Here is an 18,587-nt window from a genome sequence, read left to right as displayed (position 1 = left end):
TTGTGTGTGAAGTGGTTAAAAATATAAATATAGATAGTGATTATTTTTGTGTTGACTGTTAAATGAATATGTGATAATTCCGTGGATTAAAGGTGAGGAATTGCTTTCGTGACACATTACCATTTTTACAGTGGAAGTTTATTTTCAGTCTTAATACATTGCATTAATTCGAAAAATACTCTAACCTAGATTTCATTTTTTATATACATTTTGTGTAATAATGGATTATTTCTGATGTAAGGTTGAACAAATGCTGGTATATGTAATATAATATAATATAAAGAGTCGAGAGATAGCAAAATGTTATACTTTTGAGGTTATGTTTCATTTGATAGTTGTCAATTGTATTATTATTGAAGAACTCCTTGTGAATTCCACAGTACTGTAAACCATGCCAACATAACATAGAAATGAAAACGCTGGGGTAAAAAATATCGAATACCGGCAGGCATTGCTTAAATGTTTATGAGTTATGACAGTTTATGAACGCCGATGTAGAAGTAGGTACCGTACATAAGTTACTATTCCTTATAACAATTAATCTCGTGCTAGATTTACTCGTGTGCCCACCAAGAATTAAATTCGCTCTAAACATAATAATTATTTTAGCTCTTGATATAACTACTGTATATAGCAAGTTACTTTTTTATTCTAGTGAATTACGGTATACCATAGGCCTACTTATTGAATAGATTAGTTCCTGTTATAAAGAATATTTTGTTGTTGAGTTTTTGTTTTGATTTAAAAAATACGTTGCTAATAGAAAATTCTGGAGATCTCTGTTGTCAGGTCTTATACATTGTATGCGTAGCGTATGTTCATAGCTAGATTAATATTACGTCGATTGGTGATGAACTGATGTATTTTACCAGAGACACCAACTTGGAACAATATTGGGCGTTCCTGTAATTCACAATTACCGAAACTGCCTATTGAAGGATGCACTGGAAGGAATGATGAACGGGAGAAGAGTTCGGGGCAGAAGAAGATATCAGATGATAGGCATTAAAATATATGGATCGTGTGAGGAGACAAAGAGGAAGGCAGAAAATAGGAAAGATTGGAGAAAGCTGGTTTGCAGTGAAAGACCTGTCCGTGGGCAGAACACTGAATGAATGAATAAATAAATAAGTAGGCCTATACTCCTAAGAACATAATTGACTAAAGTAGACACAGTCAGTTTCTACGTAATGTAAACAAAATTTACTGTACCTAATTCTGATGCAGATCTGAAACTTCTAAGTGACATTTCACAGTAAATGCATGGACGTTTATCCCATGATTTTCTTCTAGATCATTCCGTATTGCCCGAGCTGATTTTTTAGGATCAGCTGCTGATTGCCTAAGGGTGATTCTGTCTTCTTTCTCTGTAGTTTTCCGAGGTCGGTCACATCAGATAATATTTTCTGTAGTCTCTCGTTTCTTCTGAAAGCATACCACACACTTACAAGTTGTTGAGATATTTCGTACTCTTTCGAAACGTAAGACTATGTTCGGCCCTTATTAAGGACATTTTCTCAACAGAATAGCATCCAGTTTTCAGCATTGCTGCAAAAGAATACAGAAATCAAATTTAATTGCAAGTCAGTAACAAGACTTTATGTTATATTTACGACACTACAAAATAGTCATGAGCTAATGCAGAATAAAAGTTTATTGACAACAAGAATACCTACCAGCTCACACACAAGTAGGCCTACATAGTTTGTCGTCTGTCGTCTGAATCAGCAGTCCACTTCTTACGTTTACGTTTGCAGGTATACAGTCCTGTCAGTGGAAAACTCCTAGTACAAAATACTTTTGAGCGCTATTGTTGAAAAACGCATAGGGCCTATAACGTATAATAATATAGTAAGTGTAATCATAACACTAATTTTTAATTAACTGAACGGATAGAAGAATACTATTGTAAAGTAACAGAACGAAGGTACAAAGCTTACCAAGAACTTGCCAGAATAAACTAAACTATAGGAAGATATCGAAGAAGATAGGAGGACATCTTCCAAACCATTGGGCCTTCTGTGTGTATGAGTATGCATATATATTATGTAGGCCTAAAACACGTACACCTATATTTGTTTTTTGTTGAGCGTTTCCGCTCTTTAGTAGTTGCGTCTGATGGTCTTTCCTATTGATAGAGGGGAGCATATTCGGGCAATTGCGATACTTCTTGGTCGTCCTGTCGCGGAAAGTGAGAGTATGACATGCGAAATTGTTCCATGAAAGATTGTTGGATTGGGAAGGAAGCTGGTCGTGGCCTTTGGAATTTGTATTGCCTCAGAATTCGTCTGCCCTAGAGAGACTTTGGAAACCACGAAAAACCCTAAGTCAGGATAGCCGGTATCTGCGATCGAACTCCCGAATAAAAGACGGACGTATTAACCACTACACCACTTCATATAGGGCCTAATATATTGATTGATTGCAACTGCTAGCCACGAGCATAGCTCAGTCAGCTGATGCGCTTGCCTGCTGATCAGGAATTGCGTTCGGGCGTGAGTTGATTTCTTCTTGGACTGATTACCTGGTTGTTTTTTTTTTTCGAGCTTTTCCACAACCGTAAGACAAGTGTCAGGTAATCTATGGCGAATCCTTGGCCTCATCGCGCTATCACCAGTCTCATCGACGCTAAATAACCTAGTAGTTGATACAGTGTCGTTAAATAACAATTGCAGTTGCTGATAATGTTGAATTTGTTCCACGTTTGTGAATGAATTCAATGTGTTAATTTTCCGAATTTATGTGAACGATTATGTCAGATGAATTTATTTACTCACCACTGTCAGGAAAATACAGCCGGGAGACTCGGAATACGAGTATTTTAGGATTTCCTGTCATCCGTAAGTAACGGGATTATGTCGCCACGCGTCAGTCTATACAGCGACTTTTAATGAACTTATACGGTACATTCTATGGGCGGTTGAAAAGTTTTACGTGCATGTGTTCGTAAACTTTGAAAGAAAGGACATTACGAGATCTACACATACGCATTGTGTGCCATGAGTCATCGCATATAATTCTGCCAATCATAGGCCCTATGCACTGAATTGTAAAACTTCCACTAATAGCTGTATTATCCACAGTGTGTGACTGAAACTCGTCATTATGAGACTTTTTTTTTTTCAAAACACCTTTGGCTCAACTGATAGAAGCTAGAGCGTCGTCTCCGCACTGGAGACTAGATTTCAAGTTGCATTGAGTCAACTGGAGTTATACGGCGTCGAGATAGGTTTTGTTAGGGCATTCTCTTTTCATACTCTGTATTTCCACCATGTCTACAGGCTCAGGCTTTAGCGCTTTTGTCTGTCGATCCGGAGTTGCGCTCGAGCGTGAGTTCGATTCTCGCTTGGGCTGATTACCTGGTTGGGATTTTTCTCGAGTTTTTCTCCGACCGTAAGGCGAATGTCAGGTAACCTGTGGCGAATCCTCGACCTCATCTTGCCAAATACCATCTCGTTATCACCAATTCCATCGACGCTAAATAACCCACTAGTTGATACAGGTTCGTTAAATAACTAAGTAAAAAACACAAATAATTCATAATTACTGTATTTCTACCACCGTTGCAATAACAAGCGAAGATCGTGACCTGGAAACGCGATGTTTTAATAAGATTCATAAAAACACAACTATTGTATATATTATACTCTTGGCCAGCCATTTACATAAGCTTACATACATACATACATATATACATACATAGGCTATTCCGTTTTGTGATTAAATGCACGGTTAATTAGAAAACTAAGTTGGATGTTTCAGCAGTGTAGCAACATCGCCGCTATCACACACCTTTTCCTTCTTTCCGTAATACAGATGTAAGAGATCAACGAACTCAAGTCTTTTTCCCTAACTCAGGCACGTCAAAGCCAGGGGCGTATTTTGCGGACTACCGAGGCTACCGGCGGTAGCCCAAGGAAATTACAAAAGAAAAAGTTTATAATATAACATAATGTAATAATTTTGTATTATTAGTTTTACCACAGTAATTAAAATTGAGGTAATCGTTTGTGTTGAAAATGACTGTGTAATAGAAGGTTTATTAAAAGTGCCTTTTAACCATCGTACATACAACGAGAAAGCTGAAATTGTGAAAATGGAAATACCAACTCCTGAGTTAAATTTTTCCATGGACGTAAAAGAAAAACAGCGTGAATACACACGCCATTTCACTTCAATATCATATGGTAAGTGGAATTGGTTGTGTGGTAGTTCTAAACTGTCTAAACTATTTTGCTGGCCATGTTTGTTATTTAGCCCGCGAAACTAATGTGTGGTCAAAAGAGGGGTTTTCTAATATGAACTCCCTTCGAACGGCAGTCCTAAAACACGACAAATCAAAAGCTCATATTTGTAGTAGCATGAACTTTGCAAACTTTGGGAAGACAAGAATTGATTTACAGCTAGATAAGCAAAAAGCTCTACACATCAATCAACACAATGATCTTGTGAAAAAAAATCGGGAGATTTTACTGCGTCTTATTAACGTAGTCTGCTTTCTAGGAAAACAAAAATTGGCTTTTCGGGTCATAATGAGAGTGTGGAATGAGACAATAGAGGAAATTATATTGAATATTTAAGTTCCTTAAGTGAATTTGACTATTTACTGGCCAATCATCTTGAGAGTTCAACAGTATTTCGTGGTACTTCTCCTGCAATTCAGAATGACTTAATATTTGCTATAAGTGGGGTTATGATAAAGAACATAAAATCTAAAATAGAAGAAACAGCTTTTGTGGCCATTGTTGTTGATGAAACAAGTGACTGATCTAATCAGAGTCAATTGTCCACTGTTGTAAGATACGTCGATAGTACTGCCAATGTTCAAGAACGGTTTATAGGATTCACAAATGTCAGTTCGGACAAAATTGCTGCTGCTTTGTTTCAGCATGTGGAAGGTGTTATAGCAGAATACAATGTCGGCAATAACTTAATTGCACAGACATACGATGGTGCTTCAGTTATGGCGGGAAATATTAATGGCTTAAAAACAAAAGTTCAAGAAAAGTATCCTCAAGCACTATTTGTCCATTGTTACAGCCATGTTCTCAATTTAGTTTTGCAACAAACTACTTCATCCATTCCAGAATGCCGCATTTTTTTTTTCAAAACACTGTCGGGTTTAGCTGCATTTTTCTCATCATCTCCTAAAAGATCAGAAAAACTCAAGGAATTTATGAAACAAACTCCCAAAAGTAGCACCAACTAGATGGGATTTTACATCTCGACTTGTAAATACAGTGAAGGAATACAGAGAACAACTGACTGCTTTTTTGAAAATGTCATTTGTAATGACTCTGAAGAAAACTGGGATGATGATGATGTAATTGTGCAGGCTCAAGGATATTTGTATTTTTTCGCACAGTTTCAGAATATATTTCTTCTTGAAGTCTATGCTAGAGTGTTCGCACATACAGATGTGCTCTACAATATTCTTCAGACAAAAAGTCTAGACATAGCATACTGCTTGCAAGAGGTATCGAAGTTAAAAAATACTATATCCGAGTTCAGACGTAGTGGGTTTCCGTCCATATGGAGTAATATGGAAAATGAAAATTCTTCAGCCAATACAATGGAACCACCATTAAAGCGAAGAAAAGGAGATGATGAATTGAAATACAGGCAGCTGTACTACAGCATACTAGATCATATGCACATGGAAATTACTGACAGATTTTCTGATTATGGAAAGCTTCAGTTCACACATCTTCTAAATTCTCAAAAATTTTCTGCTTATAGAGAAAACTTCGCGAATGAGGCACTAAACAAATTATTTCAGTCCTATAACAGTCACTTTGTTCAAGTGCGTTTGAAAAATGAATTAAGTGTAATATATTCAGCAGAAATCTTTGATTTTTCGAACAAACCTATCCATGAAATATTATCTGCCATATATGAAAACCAGCTGAACCAAGTTATTCCTGAAGTCCTTAAATTGGCAACATTAATTGTGACAATACCAGCTACGTCAGCAACGGTAGAAAGAACATTTTCTGCGTTGAAGAGAATAAAATCCTACTGTAGATCAACTCATACACAAGAACGTTTATCCGGCTTGGCACTGATGTCCATTGAAAAGTCATTTCTACAGAAACTTCGCAAGCGGCCCAACTGTAATTTCAATGACAAAGTCATCAAAGTATTTTCGTCCCAATCAAGACGTCTGGAATTCACATATAAATAGGTAAGGAATTTTATTATAGGGATTTTAAAATATATTTTGCGTAATACTAGGGTCAGTGGTAGCCCAGACCCTTAAACCAGTATACGCCACTGGTCAAAGCGAGCCATAAATGACTTTTGCCATAGCTATGTTTCGTCTTTTCTACAATGTCAGATGATTGACAGCTCAGCTGAGAGTTCGATTGCTCGAAGTGAAGTTTTTGTTTTACTATTGATTTAGTTTAGTGTTTTTAAGGTGTATCATTATTGTAATGTTATAATGTTTTCTGATGGAAGCAAAAATTACAACTTTGATAATTTGTGAATACCGAAAGATTTTAAGTACAGACCGATTATTTAGTCCTGACAGCTCAGCGACGCGAACGAGGGGAAGTAGTCGGAGGAGTGGGGAGAGTTCCGGAGTAGAGATAAGGGCGAGCGGTCGGTAAAGGCAAGCGAGTGAATAAACCAAACACCCCTTGGCGTAACTAAATGGACTCGCCCTGTCCCACGCGCACATCTCCGGCGACTGTCAGGACTAAACAATCGTACTGTACAATACTTACGAAGTAGGCATTTTATTGTGCAATATTTGAAATGTGAGATAATTTAATTTCAGTGATTTTAAAAATCGAATGTTATAAACCTGTTTTCCATAGTTCAAAATATTAAACATAGCAGTAGTGTAGAATCTATTATTCATTATGTGAGGGGGGGAATAATATGTTATGTAATTAACTAATTAAATATTTTTCAATAAGATGTTTAATATTACAATTTCGGAGTAAACCGCTTATATGAATCTATTTCAATATGAACAGAGTTCTGGATTTTACGTATAGTCTCATAAATAGAGAGCGGAATTTTAGGCCCTAAAAAGTGGCATTTTAGGCGCCTAAAATAGGCTCTTAAACTCCTTTATTTAGGCTCTATAAAATAAAAACTAGGTTTTTTTTTTTTTTTTCGTTAAAGAATGTCACTAATATAAGAGTGTTTTTCATTCACCAACCACATTTCCATAGTGTGCTTCACAGTAGATGATCAGCACCTGTTGTGCCTATTGTGTCGTTTGCTGCTGTACTTACAAATGGTGAGAAAAAAGGAAGGGGTTGTTATCTGTCTTGGAATGTAAGAGAATGCTTATTCGGGTACAACCCAGCGAGTTTATGTTAAATTGCTGACATACAGAAGAAGATATAATAATAATAATAATAATAATAATAATAATAATAATAATAATAATAATAATAATAATAATTTGTCCCGCAGGAGTTCTTTTACATGCCAGTAAATCTACTGACATAAGCCTGTCGCATTTAAGCACACTTAAAATCCATTGACCTGGGCCGGGATCGAACCCGCAACCTCGAGCACAGGCCAGCGCTATACCGACTACGCCATCCAGGCCGACTGAAAGTTGGAATTTTAGGACTGAAATATTGTAAGAATGAGAAGGAATGGCCCGGAGGTACTTCTATATTATGTTGTTCACTGTTAGGAAAGAGTTGTTGTTATCCGTCTTGGAATGTGAACAGTACAGGATGTTAAGAAAAATAGTAAACAGTTACAAAAATTATGCACAAATTTAAAAAAAACTTAAAAATAGGCACTAACGTAGAAATAGGCATTTTAGGCACTATAAAACCCCTTTATTTATACCTATATTTCCATGAGAAATATAAATATTAAATCTCAAGCCTGTAGGCCCTATGTATCAAGGAAAAAATAGGTTTTTGCTTAAATTCCGCTCTCTACTCATAAATTTAACATTTAACGTAAGAATGTTGTAACATTTAAAAGTATCCTAAGGTTGTAGTTCGTAATAGATTACTTTTTATAGGAGACAGCTACTACAATTACCAAGCGAGCCATAACCCTCTCGTAGTCTCGAGTGACCTTGACAAGACTGCCCTTGGTAAACCTCTCATTCTCTGACAGTGTTGTAATCTTTTCGCACCAATGATATTGTAATCTTTTCGCATCGTTCAGTGATTTAAAATTAGTGGTTTTTAAACTAAATTTACACAAAAACCGTCCGCATTATGGAAATACACCGAGGAATAAATGGTTCTTTATTACATTTTCTATCGATATGGACAAAAATTACGAGACTACTCGCAATAACCGAATAAGAGGATGTTAAACATTAGGGCTAACACTTTTTTTTCTGAGGAAACTGAACTTTCCACCAATATGATATTACACTTTTTTGTTACATATAACATGAGCTATTCGCTCTGAAAAGCTGCAGGGTTATTTCATATACATGCATATATGCATACCTGTTCAGAAATTACTGGATGAATTCACTGGAGTTTTCAAATAGCCTACATACAAAACTACTATAAGCATATTTGAAGTCCACCGCTGTGGAGTAACGGCCTGACTGTGAAACGAGTGAGCCCGGATAAAAATCCTGGTTAGGGCTTTTTCCGAAGTTTTACCTCAACAAATTGAAGCAGAATTGCTGGGTAACTTTCGGAGTTGGACCTAGGACTCATTTCGCCATCATTCATTCACATACCATCATCATCCATACCATAGTCCGGGTTCAGTTCGCGGTGCGGCGTGCTGTACTTGTACAAGAGCGCGGCCGTTCGGCTACCCAGTCATTCACAGATAGGAGAGGTAAGCACAATAAGCCTCAGACTGCAACCTTCGGGTACCTCCTCCGTACAACAGAAAAAAAAGCTTGTTTAAGATAGGAGCCCATGGTCTATGTCTGGAAAACAGCATGGGAATTGTGTCATTCAAATGAGGTACGTGGTACTTACAACTTAGATAAATTCGACCTCCATGCGAATAAACTCTCTTTTCTTACGAATAGCACTTCCAAAACTCGACACAACTCTTTTTCCGTAACAAACGTTACCGTCGCATGAAGTCTGCCTTCAGGGATCCATTCCAAGATCTGTCTTAGCAGTCTATCCTCCTCCATCCTTCGAACATGGCCGTACCAGGTTAACTATTTGCTACGAATATAGTCAACTATAGAACTATAGATATCTCCTCAGAAATCCAAAGTAATTAAGGTCTAGAGATCTCGATGGCCAAGATAGGCCTATAGTCCTCCACTTTAACCAATCCATATCTGGGGAAATAGTCTTATAGCTGCTATTGCGAAATGAGGCTATACTGGTTGCTAATGCTATCTCGAATTGCCAAGGGAACGTCCTCAAGTAAAACTGGGAGCACGTCCCGAAGGCAAGCAGCATAGATAGCAATGTTGTTTCCCAGGAAGAGATAAGGTCCTACCAGCTTAGTACCAAGAATGCCGGCTCCCACATTGATACTCCATCACACATGGCATCCTCTCTCGTGGTGTAGCATGTGGATTCTCCCCTGACCACGTATGTTTGTTGTGGGAATTCAAGACTCAATCTCGAGTGAACAGTGCTTCGTCTGTCCAAAAATGCGCTCAAAGTGTGCATCTCGTCGCTTTGAAGTTAATATCCACCAGCAGAAGTTCAAACGCTGAGATCGATCTCTTGGGATTAGGTGATGAACCGCACTGTACAAATTCTCGTCATGGCTACAAGAATCCCTAAGCATCGGGTAACCTCAGTTTAGGATCACTAGGGTCATCTTCAGTAGAGCCATTAGACCTGCATTGACGGGAGGATGCTGTCCGTTCTCATTCGTTCATCTTAAGTACATTAGCGGTAGAATAACGTCGAAGTGTACAATTGTTCCTCGTAGGCTATAGTTGCGTCGAAATTGTTGTTGCACCCAAAACGACGCGCGACGTACATATCGCAATAGACTATTCTTCCAGACTATTCCATCACGTTAAGGTATGAATTAGACACGATATATTAAACATATCTACAATTAAGTTATATAAGCCACCGGCGTAACTCACTCGGCTAAGGCGTTACCTTCCGATCCGAAGTTGCGCTGGAGCGCGAGTTTGATTCCCGCTTGGACTGATTACCTGGGTGAGTTTTTTCCGAGGTTTTCCCCAACTGTAAGGCAAATGTCAGGTAATCTATGGTGAATCCTCGGTCTCATCTCGCCAAATATCATCTGGCTATCAGTAATTCCATCGACGCTAAATAGCCTCGTAGTTGATAACAGTGTCGTTAAATAACTAACAAGGAGAGGTTGTCAGATCAAGGTCACAGTTTCGAATGGGAATTTATTTGGTGAAAGTACACCAAAAATAAAACGACTCGTGTCTCAACTTTCTTTCCCATAGGCTCTAGTTTACCCGTAAAAAAATAAAGTATGAAATACTATCAAGTGTTCTTGAGTCGCTGTTGCATATAAATTCATACGGCAACACAGTGACCGCATGGGTATGGATGGCGGTGGTAGATTTCCGACCTCAGTTGATTCTGATCAGTGTTATTGCTGGAAGACTGATATCTTCGATCTCTGTAACCGAGTTTACAACGTTCTATTATTTTTTGTCTTTATATTATTAAGCCTATTAATTTTCACTTATTATAATTATTGTTCGTTGGTTTTATTCTACTTGTTCAATAATGTCGAGTGACAAGGACACAAACACATCGCCCGACGTTCCGATAAATGCGGAAACTGTCAATAAAGCTGTTCTTACGGCAGTGGTGCGATATTTTCAAGTTTAAGACGTTATTACTACCTTTTAAAATTACCATGATCATGATAATGGTTTTTCGTTCCATGAAAATGTTGTATCAATCTTCATTCATAGTAAAAATACAGTATTAAAATAATAAAATTAACTACATAAAACATAATTTGAAAGGTTACTAATTTGTTAGATGCACAGAATGTTTTATGTTATTTATTTTAACTACCAGTCGGCTTCTAGAGATGGAACTGATTGAAGACCTCTTCAGTGCTGAAGTAAATTTGCATTCTCGAGATAGGTGATAAAGCTGTAAATGTATTCATGGAAGCTCTAGACGTTTCAAGTTCGAAGATACAGAAGAATTAATCTTCTTTCAACCAAGTCTAGAAAAACTTCCGAGATACGAGCGGATACCACTGGACACAAAAATAAAAGTGATAAATTTGGCTCACGAGCATCCGAACTGGACGACCTTAAAATAACTTTAACTACCAAAGGAGAAAAACAAGTTGCAGTAGAACCCCGATTATCCGTCACCCTATTAACCGATTATCGGATTATCCGAATTTTTTTCCTAGCTTTTTTTTTTTTTGCTGCAGAAAAAATATGAAGTACTGTACAATACCGTATGTTTCTAGGTAGTTTTCCAAAAGTACGTTTACCCTTACACAGTATATACGTACTTAGTAGGAATGCTTCGCTGTCGGCAATAGAAATAGTTACTTGTAAAATAGTCACTACCTGCTTTCAAAGAAATTACCCCAAGAACTTTCACAAACCCGTATATCATTCAGACCTTATCCTCATTATTCGAATGGCTGTAAGTATAACTTGTATGCAAAATGTCTTCCACAATTGTCAAAAGAAAACGTATTGTGTTAATTATTGAAAAAAATTACAAATACGAGTATTTGAGAGGATTGAGAAAGGAGAAACTGTGGTTAATGGTGCTTCAAAGTACGCGAGTACAACTGAAAGCGATTTAATAAAAAATAAGGATAAGGTGTATGAATTATGTAAATCTCCAACATGAGAATTCTACTATTCTTGTATTTCCACAGACAATCAACCAACAACCCTTGGTTTTCAGAAGCCGTCATTGACAACCGAACTTTTAGTGAACTCCTGGTCATTGACAACCGATCTCTTAGTGAACTCCTGATCCACTACAAAGCACGTTAAACACAAGACCATTAAGGAAATCACAAAGTATTATGCACTTAATTTATGAAAATCTTTTATGATACAGATTATCCGATTTTTCGATTAACCGTTCAGTCCACCCCCTTCATTACCACGGATAATAGAGGTTATACTGTAGTTATTGTTGGAGACCTGAACAAAGTCACACATTCATACACTGCACAATACGCAATAACGTCTTCGGAAAAACTTTTACCCAAAGTGTCTCTGTGTATGCAGGAACTTGGAGGTAAATTTGGGGCTAGAGTAAATGTAAGGGTTAATGAATTATAGATTAAACTAAAAAAATTGTTTGTTAGGCCTACATGTTCAATTTCAGGGAAATTGACTTCTGCGCTTCTTGAGATATTTTTAGATACAGTCCTCCAGCCATATGCGCACAATAAGGGACTACGTACAATCCTGTTACGGAGTTTCTGAAAAATTATTTTCGGCTTCTCTGGATCATAGTGAAGAAAATTCCAAGACATGGATCCCTTGATTTTTTATTCTCTATCAACTAAACAAAACCTAAGTTTCTGAATGATGTTAAATTGCATTTTCAATACATACGAATATCAAACAATTTGCTCTAATATAAGCTTATATTTTTTTTCAAGAGAACTAAGACCTATGGGAGAGAATGCTGAGACATGTGTCTTTTTATTTTTGGTGTATTTTTATCAAAAAATTCCCATAAAAATTTGACGTATACCACTTTGTCTGTGAAGACATTTCACCTAACAGTACCAAATATCGTATAAGTCGAAAATCGATATTTCGTGACTTATACCACTTCACCTCTCACAGCTCAAATATACAGAATGGCGCACGAAATGTTGAACCATTTGATTGTAATTTTATGGCTATACTATTAAAGCGACATATTTCAAACTCCACTCGTAAATGCACTGGTTCCTGGAGAATATGCTAGAGCTCAGCATAGATCTGTTGATTAATATGGCGGACAGAGGACGGCTTATTACTCAACAGAGACCGAAGTGCTTTTATACGCAGAAACGAAAAGTGTGACTGTTACACAGAGACGTTTCCATCAACATTTCAACACAAGGTGGGCCCCCCTCTAAAAACACTATTGGACCTTTCTTCGACCAAACGGTCAATTCGGAACGGTACATGGTCATGTTGCGTCCTGCACTTCATGCCACTCGACTTCCAATGCACACGCAGTGATTTATGCAGCATGGAGCCTGGCAACACACAGGCAATGTTGTTCTCGAATTCCGGCATCAGACGTTTGGTGAAAGGGTGTTGTCTCACCGCTTTCTTCAGCGTCATCAATATGGTCAAATTTGGTCATCTCATAGTCCCGACATCAATCTCTGCTATTATTTTCTTTGGGGATTCTTAAAAGAACACGTCTTCCGTCAGTATCCTCGAGATCTGGTGGATGTTGTAAAGTGTGCAACACAATCGATGAAGATCTGTTTCGACGAGTATTGCAGAATACGAACGTTCGTCTTGAAAAGCTACTACGACAAAACGGTAAACGGTACCCACATTGAATAAGTTCTTCATTAACATAAATTCTCCATGAGTTTGTGATTCAAGTTTATGTAGTTCGTTATGTTGTGTGTCATAGCACTCAAATAAATTGACATAAATGGTTCAACATTTCGTGCGCCATCCTTTAGTATGTCGATGCTGTTGAACAGCAACCTCGTATATAAAAAAAATTCAATTTTACAGGAGAGCGGAAAAACATTTTAATCTATTGATAACGAACAAATATCTGACATAAGAGGATATTTAAATCTATTCTTGTAAAGTTTGTGCCCATGTCTTGACTTAAGATGTGTTTGAAAAAGGTTCGGGAAGACTTCTTTGATAGAAATAAAGTGTAGTTTCATTTTATTCATTTTCTTGACGTACGAGGTTGCTGTTCAACACCGTCGATGTCGTTTGAAACTGTCAGCTGGAAAAGAATAGGGAGACACATTACTTGGATATTCTGTTATTCTCTTTAATGGTGTAAGGACCATTGATTTCTGGGTTTTTGCATAAAACTGAGTTAAGTAACAATAAGGATGATTTACAAAGGGTGAAGTTATTATTATTATTATTATTATTATTATTATTATTATTATTATTATTCGTTTTCTGTCCAAGAGCAGGTCCTTCACGGTAAACCTAGCATTTTCCAGTCTTCCCTGTTTTCCGCCTTCCTCATAGTCTTCTCATGCGATCCGTATAATATCTTAATGTTGTCTATCATTTGATTCCTTCTGCCAAACTTTTTTCTCGTTCATCATTCCTTCCAATGCAGCGCATTCTTCAGTAGGCAGTTTCGCAGTTTCTTCCTAGTCAGTCTCCCAGTCAGTTTCATCATTCTTTCTTCAACCACTCTTTCTAGCACAGCTCCATTCCTTATTTTGTATGTTCATTTCACACGCTACAGTCTTCTCCATATCCACATTTCAAATGCTTCTAATCGTTTCTCTTCACTTCGTCGTAACGTCCATGTTTCTGCCCCTTACAATGCCACACTCCACACAAAACACATTACTAGTTTCTTAATTCTTTTTCCAAAAGTTAGCAGAAGATGCTCCTTTTTCTATTAAAAGCTTCCTTTGCCATAGCTGTCCTCCTTTTGACATCATGTTCCTACTTAATAGTATACCCCAAGTATTGGAAGCTGTCTACTTGTTCTGTCTCATTTCGAATTCACATGTTTATCTTTTTCAGATAACCACGTTCTTTGTCTTGTTTGCATTTATCTTCATCCCATACGGCTCGCTTGTGTCCCTGCTGTGATCGAGTTGTCTAGACTTTCGGTTTGTCATGCAGGATGTCTGTCAAGTCTGGGATTTTTCATAAAGAAATCCTTATGGACATCTGGCAGATAAGATCACAGTTGGGGTTTACTCTGGGGTCTCTCTTTGCTTCACATTAAACATCAAAGTCATTCAGACCGACCTTCGTTCCATAACATTTTCCGTCTGACATGCGAGTGGATAGAAACCCTGGTGTGCCATATGACTATCCCTATCCTGAACCATTAATATCGTGTAGTGTACAAAAAGCTGATACTGCGGCTGCTGTGTTAGGAAAATGAAGGAATTGAATCAATAGGCAGTTTCGGGTTTCGATCGCGGATTGTTGTCAGAGGGTCAACATGTAAACAGATTTCATGGATCACTTGGCGACCGGAGCTAATTGTCCTCATCAAATTTGATGCACATCAGTTGATGCTGGGACTCATCTGATTGGCTAGAACTAACGCAATCAGGCTGCATAGCTGGCCTAGGTTCGCTCGCTTCTCAGAACAGGCGGTTCACTAAATAGGAAGCCTTGTTATGCATTATAGAGGAATAAAATTATTGTTGCAGATGTATATTTTGAGTCGGCCTAGTAGCCTATTCTAGTAGTTACTCTATTCATCTCTGGATCCAAGGTACATGGGTACAATTCCAATCGACGGAGATGGATTTTTGGGCTGAAAAAGAACCCAAAATACCTTTGCCCCTATTGAAGGAGAAATTTAAAGCCGTTAATATCATATAATATATTTACTGGATTAAAATTCTCCTTTGATAATGAATAAAGGGAAAATGTTTTGTCTAGCCCCGATATTGTTCGTTGTAAACTCGTAATAACATATAACACAACTATAACTGGAGACCTCTTGTAGAAAAAAGTGGCTACAAATAAGGACAAATCTTATTTGTTCATGAACTTTTGTGTCTGTATGCTTTCGACGTGTAGTAGTAATAAGAGATGCACAAAATTTAAAGCGGGTGTTATTTAAATCGACGCCAATTAGGAAGAACCAGTGGCTTACATGATTGTCAAGTGCGCTGCATTCGAAAGTAACCAATCAGCGTATCACATTTCGTACCGCTACATTCACCTGAATAATCTAACATATCGTTTATTACGTATGTTTGTTGTTTAGTCAACAGTCCGAAGACAGGTTTGAACCTCACATGTGATACCAAGAAGGCACCACTTGTGAAGCAACTAGGCCAGAAGATAATGGGGTAGGGTGGCCAGTTCTTTTCCCCCTCCATTGCATACATCGCCGACTAGCTACATATTACACTAGTCAGACTTCAGATGCAGATAAACAATTCTGCAGTGCTTGGGAAAAGTGACATGTCAGTTTTCACAAACCTTCTTTGATAATTTATTGACAACTTACACTGGTTTATGTCGATTTGATTTTTTTCTGTATGAATTATTGTAATGGGAGGAATACCTATGTATTTTTTTTTCCAAGCGAACAGATGTTCCGTAAATTGTCAATAAATTATCAAAAACGTTTTGTGGAAACTTTCTTGTGTCACTTTTCCCGAGCACTACAGAATTGTTCTTCTTCTGACACATCGTCAAGCGAGATATACTGTCTGATATAATAGATGTACAGTACATATCAGCCAGAATCTCAATCAGAGGATTTATTACGTATAGTAATAATAATAATAATAATAATAATAATAATAATAATAATAAATATCACCGTCACTACTACTAACACCATGATCATCTCCTCATCAGTTTCTACATAATCATACCTCCAGAAGCCCATTTCCCATCGGCGAAATACCGAAAACACGAGAGCTTCGTTGAGAATACCTACAAAATTTAAGCCGCAAAGAACGTCAATATTCTTAGGTCTCTTCATGACTTGTTTTTGTTAGCTTTCAGTTCTTTTCTTATTTCCTCATTAAATTTATGGTGGAGTAAAATATTCTGCAAAATATGTACACAGTTTCATTTCTGACGGTTCTTTGCGTTTTATTTGATGCCGTTATGCCCACGTTTCTGAAAAATGTGCCAGCACCGGCACTGCCACAATGTTATGGATAGGGTCCATATTCCAGCTACCTATAAACTGGAATGAAGTTGTCTGATTTACATACAGTGGAAGGAGGGTTTCTTTTGATAAACTTGAAAAGTACCATAATGAAAATATTGTCACAAGTCTAAAGACCTGTCAGTATGTATTTGGTTCGTTATTTTTATACGTGTGGCTAAATTATTTTAGATTTAGTACGAATGTTCTAATGTCTTTTTGTATGATTTGCTTATTGTGTTTCTTGTTCTATGGCCTTGCACCATTGGTACAAAGACAAGTTTGGTTACAACCAGATTGTACATGTTAGTTGACGTTTAGAGCTGCGTTACTACTGTTCATTCGGTGAGATATGGTCCAAGCTCACACAACTAAATAGTTTTGGTATCAATTTCCTAGCTCTGCTCATTACCTGCTATTCCGCAACACTTGAAAAAGGATTCCCTTCCAAAATTCAGTTGCTTGATGAATGGTTTGAGTTAATAAAAGTGTACAGAGACTTACCTTTTGAAACGATGAGCAATGAGCAGCTTCAGTGTTTCAAAATTTGTTGTGTATTGTTGTCAATAAAATTGTTCCAACAGTGCCAGTTTCAGTTGCATGAATTGAATAAGATCTACCCACAGAAACATGCTAATATTTGAAACAACAAACAATTTAATAGCATGAATGGACCATTTACCATCACTCATCACCTTTGCCCAAACAGAATGCATTCAAAACGGGTTTATTTATAAATCACGCTGGTCTGCCCTTAAGATGCAGTAAATCAGATACCAAGAAAGTGGACCTGTAGATTTTTGGTGGGCCTCTAAATAATCCGTACTTACTTGCAAGGTTGTCGTATCGTATCGTATCATATATCATATCATATAGGTATCAGATCATATGACATATCAAATCATAAATCCATTCCATATTTCACATCGGGTCAATGAATAATCATGTCGCACTATTATATATTTACGAAGTTTGTTTTCAACTGTGCTTCGCTCATGCTACCTGCCTGACTGAGTCATTCGCGGCTCCCTATGCTTTCTATATTTATACCAGCGTTACTGTTCAAAGCGTTTATTTTCAAAGTTGCTGCTAAAAGATCTGTTGCCGACTGTATATGATTTTTATAAATAGTCTTGCAAAAGTGTGTGTTCTCCGACTTTAATTTATGATTTCCTTTCAGCAAGTCGGTTTAAGCACATATTAAAAATGTTACTTCCCGCTCTTGTGTCAGACGCTGAAGTGCTTCGATATTTAATTAAGAAGCACTCCGTTGCCCACAAGTGGGTGGCGGTGACGTCCGCACAGGTGGACACGTAGCGGAAGTGACGCCAGCGTTTGCAGTCGCCCACACTCGAATCGATTGGAGATAGCGGCATTCGCTGTTTTGTCGCCAGTTTTTCTTACTTGCATTTATCTGGAAGAATTGTTACTGCAATTATCTGCACACTCCGAGTCTTTTCCCTTTTTAGGTTTAAGATATAGCTAATCGCGATTATGAGCGTCTCTGGTATTTGATTTTAGTTATGTATGAAGTATCGTGGGGTTGCGAAAACATGTTTCGAGACTTTGAAGAAAATTCAAGTTTTTAGCATTCTAAAAGTTACTTTTATGTGGAAACACTGTCGTGTCTTATAAATTATTGGACTAATAATAATAATAATAATAATAATAATAATAATAATAATAATAATAATAGAGGCGTTCCCTGGAGTAACAACTTAATGTACGTTGCTTCGTTTTCCCGTTTCCTATATATATTGAATCTTTAATAACTATAGGTTGGAAGTTCGTACAAAAACATAGTTTTCAGGTTGTGTGCAGCCACGCATATAGATATTCCCGGCTCTATGACACTAGTTGTCTGTCGTG

General features: G+C 37.4%; 1 protein-coding gene across 1 annotated transcript in view; it reads left to right on the top strand.

Annotated features, from left to right (window-relative positions):
* sfl (N-deacetylase and N-sulfotransferase sfl) overlaps positions 1–18,587 on the top strand; it is a 953,010-nt gene continuing 934,423 nt past the window's right edge. Inside the window, exon 1 of the mRNA XM_069818159.1 lies at positions 1–92. The gene's annotated coding sequence lies outside the window, so the exon portion shown is untranslated. The remainder of the gene's footprint in view (positions 93–18,587) is intronic.

Source organism: Periplaneta americana, chromosome 2 (assembly GCF_040183065.1).
Source record: "Periplaneta americana isolate PAMFEO1 chromosome 2, P.americana_PAMFEO1_priV1, whole genome shotgun sequence".
In the NCBI taxonomy this organism is placed as follows: domain Eukaryota; kingdom Metazoa; phylum Arthropoda; class Insecta; order Blattodea; family Blattidae; genus Periplaneta; species Periplaneta americana.
This window is presented reverse-complemented; position numbering and strand designations above follow the sequence as displayed.